The sequence below is a fragment of the Camelina sativa genome, chromosome 19 (genome assembly GCF_030686135.1).
Source record: "Camelina sativa cultivar CO46 ecotype springtype chromosome 19, ASM3068613v1".
NCBI lineage: Eukaryota > Viridiplantae > Streptophyta > Magnoliopsida > Brassicales > Brassicaceae > Camelina > Camelina sativa.
The window spans coordinates 27974971-27984724 of NC_141898.1; the positions used below are offsets into that span (position 1 = coordinate 27974971).

Below are 9754 nucleotides of genomic sequence, written 5' to 3' on the forward strand. Positions count from 1 at the left end.
TTCCCCGAACCATATCGAACGGGTACATTGCCTGCCCGCCGGCTGCTCAAACCATTCCATATCCAGTGTTTGGTACCTTACTGAACCCACCTTCCCTATCATTTCAGGGCTCACCAAAACAATGTGTGGCCCCCGAATCAAAAAAGGTGTGCGTTTCCAAACCACCTATACTTAAGGTCCCTACACATTCCTCTAGAACGCTAAGTACCCATATCCCCCTTTCACATGCATTATGATGCTACGTAATGCAAGAACTGAACTTAGAAAGGTTCTTGTAACATACCAGTAATTGCCCTAAAATCCCCAGTAGCAGTTTCCTCAGACAGCTCGTACACGCGTGGTGCAACAGCCTGTCTCTTTGGTGGTTGCGGTAAAGAATCCTTGCCACGGGACCCATGTTGGTGGGTCAGTCTTCCCACGTCAAGCTTCGAACATTCCCTCCTAAAATGTCCCTCTTTTCCGCACATATAGCAAGTCCTTGGCCCATCCCCATTTTCCAACCTTAAACAGTTCCGGATCGCATGATCCTTGCTCCCACAACAACCACATGCACCTCCGGCCTTCCAGCAAGAACCACTATGGTGCTTTCCGCAATTCCTACACTCCCCATACTTAGCGCCGGACCTTGAGTTGTCCACCTTATCCCATTTTCTCTTCCTGTCTGTAGTTTTGGTTGGGTGGGTCGAACGCAAAGAAACCCTCTCGCGCCTAAGTTGTTTCTCTTCCTCCATACCAACTTCAATCATTGCTTCCCTTTCCACCACTTCAACGACCGTGTTAAAGACACCGATCAAGCAATGGTTGCGGATTGCCACCCATAGTCCCCAGATAAAAGGACGGACTTGTGCTTTCTCATCCTCGATATCCTTTCAAACATAGCGCCTAAGGCGGCTAAATTCAACATCATATGCACGCACCGTCATATCCCCTTGTACCAGGTTCAGGTACGCACTTTCCAGTCGGTCCCATGCCTCCGCTGGAAAGAATTTCTTGTTGAATTCTGCCTCAAAGTTTGCAAAGGTTAGGACTTGACCACCTTTCCGTTTCTCAACCGTCAACTACCAGTTATGTGCTTCCTATTCAAGGAAATGGACGGTAATGTCCTTTTGATACTCCTCCGGGTAGCGAGTGGAATTAAAATTTCTCACAAGTCGACTTCTCCACTCGTCAGCCACGATCGAATCCGAACTCCCTATGAAATGATTTGTCCTCAGTCTAGAGACATGCTCCAACGCATCCAAGTAGTCCTTTCCCTTTTTCGGAGAATCCTCATGACTATTTCAGTGGTCTCTGTAACAATCTTGCTACGCACCGCTGGTACCACAGGATCTGGTACCAATGCCTTTGTGAGCACGTCCAACTGTGCCATCATTGCCTTCATCGTATCCCATTGTTCCTGGGATGATGGTACTGCATTTGGTTGCCCATTTACATGGGTGGCACCACTACTTTCCGGAATATCATTATCAGGTTGCTTCTCTCCAGCCACAGGTCCAGCTGGTTTCTGGGCGTCCATGTTTCCTGCCCCCGCGTTGACTATTGTGTCTGTGGCGTCAATGGTCTGATCAGCCATCCCCTTGTCCTTCTTCTTCTTTTCCTTGTTCTCTTACCCGTCTGCAAAACTCATGCATTTTAGTCACGGTTAAGTTAAATAAACCGCTATCAGTAAGAACATTTACCGCAAGATCCCATTAAGTCGATGAGTGGTGATACCCAAAACCCGCACTACCAGTCCTAGAACCAATCCTGATCTGATAACAACTTGAAAGACCCCAACCCGGAACATTCTACGGCCGGTGAGGTTCTCTCGTCCTTTACTCGCTACTTAGTCATATTCTATGGTCCATTCTTTAATAAAGTTCATTCGCATATTCTGAGATTCAATATGTAGTGTCTATAAGATATAAATTAGACTAAAGCAAACATTCAGATATTGTATTAAATAATCAAAGGATTCGATACAACTTATGAGTTTGAATATAAGCTAGTACAAGCTGTATAATCGATCATAGCTACCCTTACACCACCACTCAACTTCCCGGCCATGAGTCTCGCGCCTAAGCAGTTCCTTTTCCATGATCACTCTCCGTTCCTGAAATCCAAGTAGCCATCAATAACAATTCCCTTAGGTCATACAATGTCATGAAATGCACGCTAAGCTATAATATCCGCCCAGTACAACAGTTGGCCAGTAGAGAGTTATCCCGCGCATCAGTTCGACGATGTACAGAGGTATCTGTACAGATCCCCAGTCCAACCGCCAAGCCACGTTTACTTTTTTCCGACCATACTATCCGCACATGGAAAATCCGGATGGTACGCTGATCGGTAGGGAGGTAGCATGCGCATAAGTTCGGTAGGGAGGTGGCTGGGAGAATGTAATGACCATCACTAAGGGTAGAAATCCCGAAAATAAAAGTTCGAGGAAATGGCCTGGAAAAGAATTAAAGAGGAAGAGGAAGAAAAACAAAGGATAATGACCGAAGGAAGTCCGAGGAAAAATGCACAAATCAGAGGATAGCCAAGCCAAGACCAGAGTGGTCGGATGTACGATCGAGACCTTAAGACTGATCGGGAGTTGACCGTTTACACAGAAAACCGCTTATGCAGAAGAGACAGTCCGAGAAGTACCAGAAAGAACAGTACAGACCGAGAAGTAACCGAAAGACCAGTACGGTCCGAGGGAAGTATCAGAGAGGACATGAAGGACCCGAGAGAGAAAGCCGAGAGTTATCCGAGAGACGATCGAGGGAGTCCGGAGGAGACGAACGCAATCTGGACCGAAACCGAACCATGGCCGAGAGATGTCCGGGCGATACCGTACGTGCCGTACGGTAGGACAGTGCGGTTTTTGGGTTGAAGAATGAAGTACTAGTGGCGGCATAATCATCATGTCTCTAAGAGTTGGAAGAGGATGAGGCGAATCCTAAGAAATCAGAGGAGCAAAGGAGCAGTGCGAATCAATCGAAAATGGCAAAACAAAATTGAGAAGGTCGAACCAAGTATGAGCAAGAAAGTGCAAAAAGTAATGCATGGTCCAGGAATTAAGTGCAAAAGAAGGTGCAAGAAGATAATGCGTAGAAGATGTAATTATCTATGAATAGACAAAGAGGGTGCAAGAAAATAATGGAGGGCAAGGAAGAAGTATTGTTATGCTAAGTGGCGAGAGAGCAAAAAGAAGAGAATTAGCTTTGCAACCCTTGTGTCCCATGCGCGTTGTGTTGACCTGGACAAGGCCGAGTACCATTTGCAACTTGCCATGTTTTCCCCGAAAACCGAATATATTATTTTAATAAATCATTTTATTGAAAACAAGTCATCAAAGCAATATACATAGGTAGTCGGATAAGTTTACAAATATCGTTTAGGAAAATATAGGGTTTTTATAAAGAACACAAAAAAACCCTATCCGGTACCCTAAAGTTTGCTCCAGCTCTAGACTCACTTAGGCTTCCTGCACAACAAAAATATTATCATGAGTAATCTAAGATTACTCAGTGAGCCTGGGCTCCCCTTTCCTAAACAGGATTCTACTTCCCCAACCCGACTACCCTAACAGGAAAAGGAAACAAGCAAGGCAGACAAGCCATCAACAAACAAAGCTAAAGAATTACATGATAGCCTACGCTAACATCATGCAAGACTAAGCAATGCTGATGCAAGACCACCAGGATGCGGTTCCCAAACAAGTAGCGTCTCGGTGCCGTCCGTGGTTCTGTCCGGCCGTACGGCGGTTCAGTGGCATTACACCCTTTCCTCCGACCAACTGGACCAACCGAAGCATTATAAATGCTTATGTATATGCAACTACCCCGTCCCTCAGAACCCATAAGTTTGGTATTGTACCGTACCTTGGACCCTCAAACTTACTCGCCGAACTCTCGGTCTTGGAAACCTTCTTCTCTATTGTGTACTCGTTATTTATCGAGTTTTTGTTGTGTTTTCTGTTTCCGATGGTGTGTTTGGAATGAAAGCCATGAATCTATATATAGGGTTCTGGCTGAATTCTAGGCCCCAAAAGGTACCTATCCATCAAGCTAGGGTGAGCTCCTTGGCAGCTGGTCGAAGTCTAGGCCCGAAAAGGTACCTATCCATCAAGTTGGGTTGAGCTCCTTGGCAGCTGGCCGAGCTAGGGGTAGCTGACCGGCAGCTGGGAATGCTGACGCTAGCTGGTCGAGCTGACACTAGCTGGACAACAGCTGGTCGGCAGCTGGTCGAACTGTATGTAGCTAGCCGAGAGCTGGTCAAGTTGTCCCTAGCTGGTCGAGAGCTGTCCGTGATGGCTGATCTCTATTCCCGTTCTTGGCTCGGTTTCTTCCACTGTCCGAGCTAATGAGCAGCTCCTACTAGACTTGTCCGAGACTTCCCTGCCATTCTCGGACCAAGTCACGACCTATGATCCTATGCAGGATCGCGGCATTACATCTCCCAAGTTATTAACCTTGCCCAAGGTTCATTTGTTTTACCTTGATTAAAAGCAGTTTTAAGTTTGTGTTTGCTTTGTTTTGAGTTTGCTTTTTTGCTTTCTTTAAACTAGCTTGTTAGTTAAGTTGTTTCATAAAGCAATCATTTGTTAAGTTTAGATTGAGCATATTTATATATTCTTAGTGTTTGATTCTTTGCAAATTTGTGGTTCGATATTAAATGAATAGAGATGAGTACTACATCAATTTGGCATTGTTGCCCATTTGCAATAGATTTCACCACTAGGATTTCATCTTTGCTTGAGCCTAAACATTTTCTTTACATTATTACTTACTTGGTTTGCTTTGGTGTTTTGGATTCTCTTTTGCAAGGTGTATGAACTTGAGAAGTCAAGGCTAAGCCAATTTAGTTGAGCGTGTTGAAGACATTCGCCGTTTTGAATGAGAGAATCGCTGGCTAGCACGACAAGCTATGGAGAACAACCCTCCTCCCATTGATAGTCATAATGGAAATGACCAGCCCAATGTTGAAAAAGCTCATATCCATCCTCCAAGACAACCAAGAGTCATTGGCACCTTTTATGAACCGAACATTCATGGGCACCGCATGGGGATTAGAGCACCGCTTGTTGAGAACAATAACTATAAGATCAAGTCAAGTCTTATCAACATGGTGCAAAGCTCAAAATTCTATGGCTTACCTATGGAAGACCCTCTTGAGCACTTGGATCAGTTTGATATGATGTGTGGAACAATCAAAATCAATTGTATCTCTGAAGATGCATTCAAACTCTGCCTCTTTCCATTTTCTCTTGGAGACCAAGCTAGGACTCTGGAGAAGAACCTACTAGTGGGATCAGTCACCTCTTGGGATCAATGCAAGAGATCTTTCCTATCCAAGTTCTTCTCTACTACAAGAACAACAAGGCTAAGAAATTTAATATCAAGCTTTGCTCAAAAGGGAAATGAGAGTTTTTGTGAAGCATGAGAGAGATTCAAGGGCTATATTATTCAATGTTCTCATCATGGTTTCTCTAAAGAATCTATTCTAGGAACATTATACAAAGGGGTACTCCCAAAGATAAGAATGTTGGTTGATACAGCAAGTAATGGTGATTTCCTATGTTGCTGTTGGTATGACCTTAGTGGAGAATCTTGCTCAAAGTGATGGAAATTATGGAGAGGTTTATGATAGAACTCCAAGGGATCATTCTGATATTAATGAGTATCACCACAAGGAGATCAAAGGCATTGAATGACAAGATGGATAAGATGATTCTTGCTCTACTTCGCCAACTACTAGAAGGTCAAGGAAGAAGTGCTATTGAGTTGGCCACTCAAAAATGGAAGCTATGCACACCAAGGTTGATGAGGTGTATAGAGTGTTAAATGCTAAGATTGAGAGGTTGCAAACACAGGTCCATGGAAAATCTTCCTCTTCTACAAAGTGGCCAATGGGTTCATTGCCGGGAAAACCAGAACCAAACCCAAAATAGTATATTAATGCCATCACACTTAGAAGTGGTAAGACTCAGCCTACTCAAGAGCTCAATAGGGAAATTGAGTCTAAAGGAGGGGAGGTAGTGGTTGAGATTGAAGATGAAGATGAGTTGATAGACATAGAAGCTGAAAAGGTTGTGGTTGACAAAGCGAAGAGTAAAATGATTGAGGAAACAAAGAAAGATAAGACCATTGATGAAGCTCCCAAGAAGAGTAAAGATGTTGCCAAGGAGACTCTATTTGTGCCTCCACCTTATAAGCCAAGTGGACAAGTATAGAGCTATGTTTGATGCACAAATGAAAGATGTTGCTATTACAATGACAATTTGTGACGGTCCTTCGGGATGAGTGGTTTTCGTGATGGTCCTTTGGGATGTGTGGTCTTGGTGGCGGTCCTTGTTAGGAAAATTACTTGGCATTGGTGGCGGTCTTGTTTAAGACATTTGTTAGGTCTTGGTGGCGGTCTGTTTAGACATTTGTTGGCCTTTGTGGCGGTCCTATTTAGGACATTTGTTAGCCTTAGTGGCAGCCATTTTGGTATGTTGATGACCATTGTGTGGTCATGAGGTATCCCAGTTAGAGGATATGTGGTTGGTAGGACATTGTGATGTTTTATGCAAGCTACATGAGGGAGACCTAGTTAGGAGATAGGACTCAGACGTGTTCATAATTATTTGCTCTATGAAAAATTGGTCCTGAACGACTCTTTGGGGAATCTTTGGTTCTCCTAGTACCGTCATATACAGAGACTTTGTGACTTGAGAGTGTGGCTAGTATATCGACTTTGGTTGACGATCCAGAGGCGCGTTGTAGGATGGCAACCCAAGAAAAGAATATTGGACTTCCTTTATATTTTATGGCATGTGGCTTAGGCCCGATGAAGAGCCAATATTAATGGCATGCAGGCTAAGGCTTGATGAGAAGCCAATAAAAACGCTAGGTTGAAACTTATGAGTAAAGGAAAGTCCAAAATTCGAGAGCAAATAGTGCTTGGAACGCGAGTTTATCACCTAGAGGTAACCTTCACAAATTAGTCGGAAGAGGTGTGGGTCGTGGAGACGGTTGCACGGAAATCCATGGCTGATGGTTGTTCGAGATTCGAGGACGAATCTATGTTGGTGGGGGAGAACTGTAATGCCCGTGAACCAAAAAGAGGAATTGTGGCAAGGGTGTCGCTCGACACCAAGTTTGGTCGGGAATTCAGTTCGATTACAAGATTTCTTGGTTTATTGCTGGTTCAATTTAAGGATTATAAAGGTTTTGGCCGACGTTTTTAGGGTTTAATCTCCAATTTTCGTCCCCCTTTGTATCTGAGAGAGAAAACGCTTCATGAAAAGTTCCTGAGAGTTCCAGTAGGTTCTTCCCTAAAGCGTTTGTACCTGTTTTCTTGAGGGATTTCTCCGTGGGAGTGAAGATTTGAGACAACGGGCATGAGAGAGGCTTGCTATGTGTGTTTTTCCTAAGTTTTTGGTCAGAGACTTCCTGCTATAGAGCTGAATGCATGACCATGGCTAATCTAAGCTTGATAATTTTATGTTTCCGGTATTCTTTGAGTTGTATGATTGATTCCTTGCTTGCATGTGGTCGATTTGTGGTTTATATGGCCTTATGGGTCTTTTGGTTGAGCCTTGGTCGCATTGGAGACGTTTGGGGACGGAGATCTGTGCTAGAGCTTCGAGGAAAACAATGCTCGGCATCGAGGTCGATCGACATAAGGACTGTGTCAGTCAACACTAATGCGAGGACGGCTGGAAAGCTCAGAGGATTGTAGTTCGACACTGTAACGCCCGCATCCCGCGATCCTAAAGGGGGTCAATTTGTTTTAAGGAAAGATAGCTAAATGAGATTAAGTAGCTAAGCTACTAGCTCAACTAAATGGAATATGAGCTGAACGAGCTCGATGGGCAAGTTAGCTCAGCTGCAGACAGCTCTCAGCCAGCTGCGGACATCTCGGCCAGCTAGTGTCAGCTCGTCCAGCTAATGTCAGCTCGACCAACCAGCATCAGCTAGACCAGCTGGACAGTGGTGGACAGTCATGGGACAGCATGACTGAGCAGGCATGACCGAACGGGCATGGCCAGACAGGCACGGATGGACAGGCACGTCCGAACGTGCATGATCAAAGGGCCTTGACGGACAGGTGCCTTTTGGGGCCTAGACTTCGGCCAGGACAGTATAAATAGAGGGTCATGCCTTCAATTTTCTACACCATCATCCATCCATCGTCGATCTAAGCCTAAGAAGAAAATGGGGTGCGGCTCGGCGAGTTTACTCATCCGAACTGATGTGCATGCAACCTCTCTATCGAAGGTACGATGAGACAAGCGATGGGTTGGCAATCGGACCGAACCGATCGTAGGATAAGCGGTGGTTTGGCGACGGAGTCGAACCAATCACAGCATGATCGACGGTTCGATCATAGAGTCGGACAGATCGAATGGTGATCGACGGTTCGATCATAAAGTCGGACAGATCGAATGGTGATCGACGATCCGTGTCAATGGACGGATCGATCGAGGGTTGACTGGTAATTCAATCGCTAGCCGGATCGGATGATCAAAGGATCAATGATCCGAGCCGTAGGTTGGCTTGGTTGGTCGGGTGGTCAACAAGTCCGTCGGAAGTATCGGCCCGGGTCTGTGGTTGATCGGTGATTCGATTATGGGGTCGGATCGTTCGATTGGACCTGGCTCTGATACCAAGACCGACAAGTCGACGACGTTCAAAGGTATGACCAATGGGTCAACTAATGGCACGTCTGATGCCAAGCTTCGGGAACACGAGTGGTTCGGAAAGCCGATAGAGCAATCGTTCACTGTGAACCGAAGGGACTATATGTCCACATCCCTAATGTGTGAAAGCCTATGGGGTTGGTTGGTTGTATTGCTAAGCATAAAGGGATGGGTCAAGGGTAAAGTTATATCCGCTGCGTAAAGGGGGTTCACGAAGCAAGACCGCGAACCAAAGCTAAGTGACCGAATCACTGGACATTCGGCCAGGTATGGGGCCAAATGGAAGCCGTGGCCGCGGACGCTAGGACTTCCGGGTTGGGGTCTTTCAAGTTGTTATCAGAGCATGTGCGATCCTGTGAGGACCAATGCAATTGTACTATGTGTTCGGTCAAAATGGAAATCTCTGATAAGATCGAAAACATGCTTGGGAACGGGAATGTGTTCGCCAAGATGGCTAGTGAATCAGGCGATTGTTCAAAACGTCGAACACATAGCATATCGACTATAAGGTCGGGAATTATGACCGCGTCCGGGAAGGACCACGGTCGGTAAATATCGACCAGAAGGTTGGGAGTTATGACCGCGTCCGGGAAGGACCATGGTCAGGAAACATTGACCAAAAGGTTGGGAAAGTGTCGACCGAAGTTCGAGAGAAACATGGACCAAAGGTCCAGGAAATGACGACCGGAAGGTCGGGAGAATACGACCACTGGTCGGGAATGACGATCGAGTCCTAGGGGACCATGGTCGGGAAATTTTCCTAGTCGGGATGGAACTAGGACGGAAAAAGACTTGATCAATTCGGAGACTGTCCAAGATCAAGGGAAATAGATCGCGTCAGGAAGACGTGGATCTTGGAAAAATGACCTAGTCCCAAAAAGAGCAAGATCTAGAATAGATCAAATCTCAGTTGGACAAAGGTCGGGAATTTCTATGCCCGCCAAATTCGAGAACGAATTCATTTTAAGGGGGGTAAACTTGTAACACCCGCGTCCCGCAATCCTAAAGGGGGGCAATTTGTTTTAAGGAAAGATAGCTAAATGAGCTTAAGTAGCTAAGCTACTAGATAAACTAGCTGGAATATTAGCTAAACGAGCT

At 45.4% G+C, this 9754-nt stretch overlaps 1 non-coding gene across 1 annotated transcript; it reads right to left on the reverse strand.

The window, feature by feature from the left end:
* Positions 1-5349: 5349 nt before the first annotated feature.
* LOC147921212 (small nucleolar RNA R71) lies at positions 5350-5456 on the reverse strand. Its single transcript, XR_015591827.1, has one exon. It is a non-coding gene; the product is annotated as a small nucleolar RNA R71 (small nucleolar RNA).
* Between the last annotated feature and the right edge of the window lie 4298 nt (positions 5457-9754).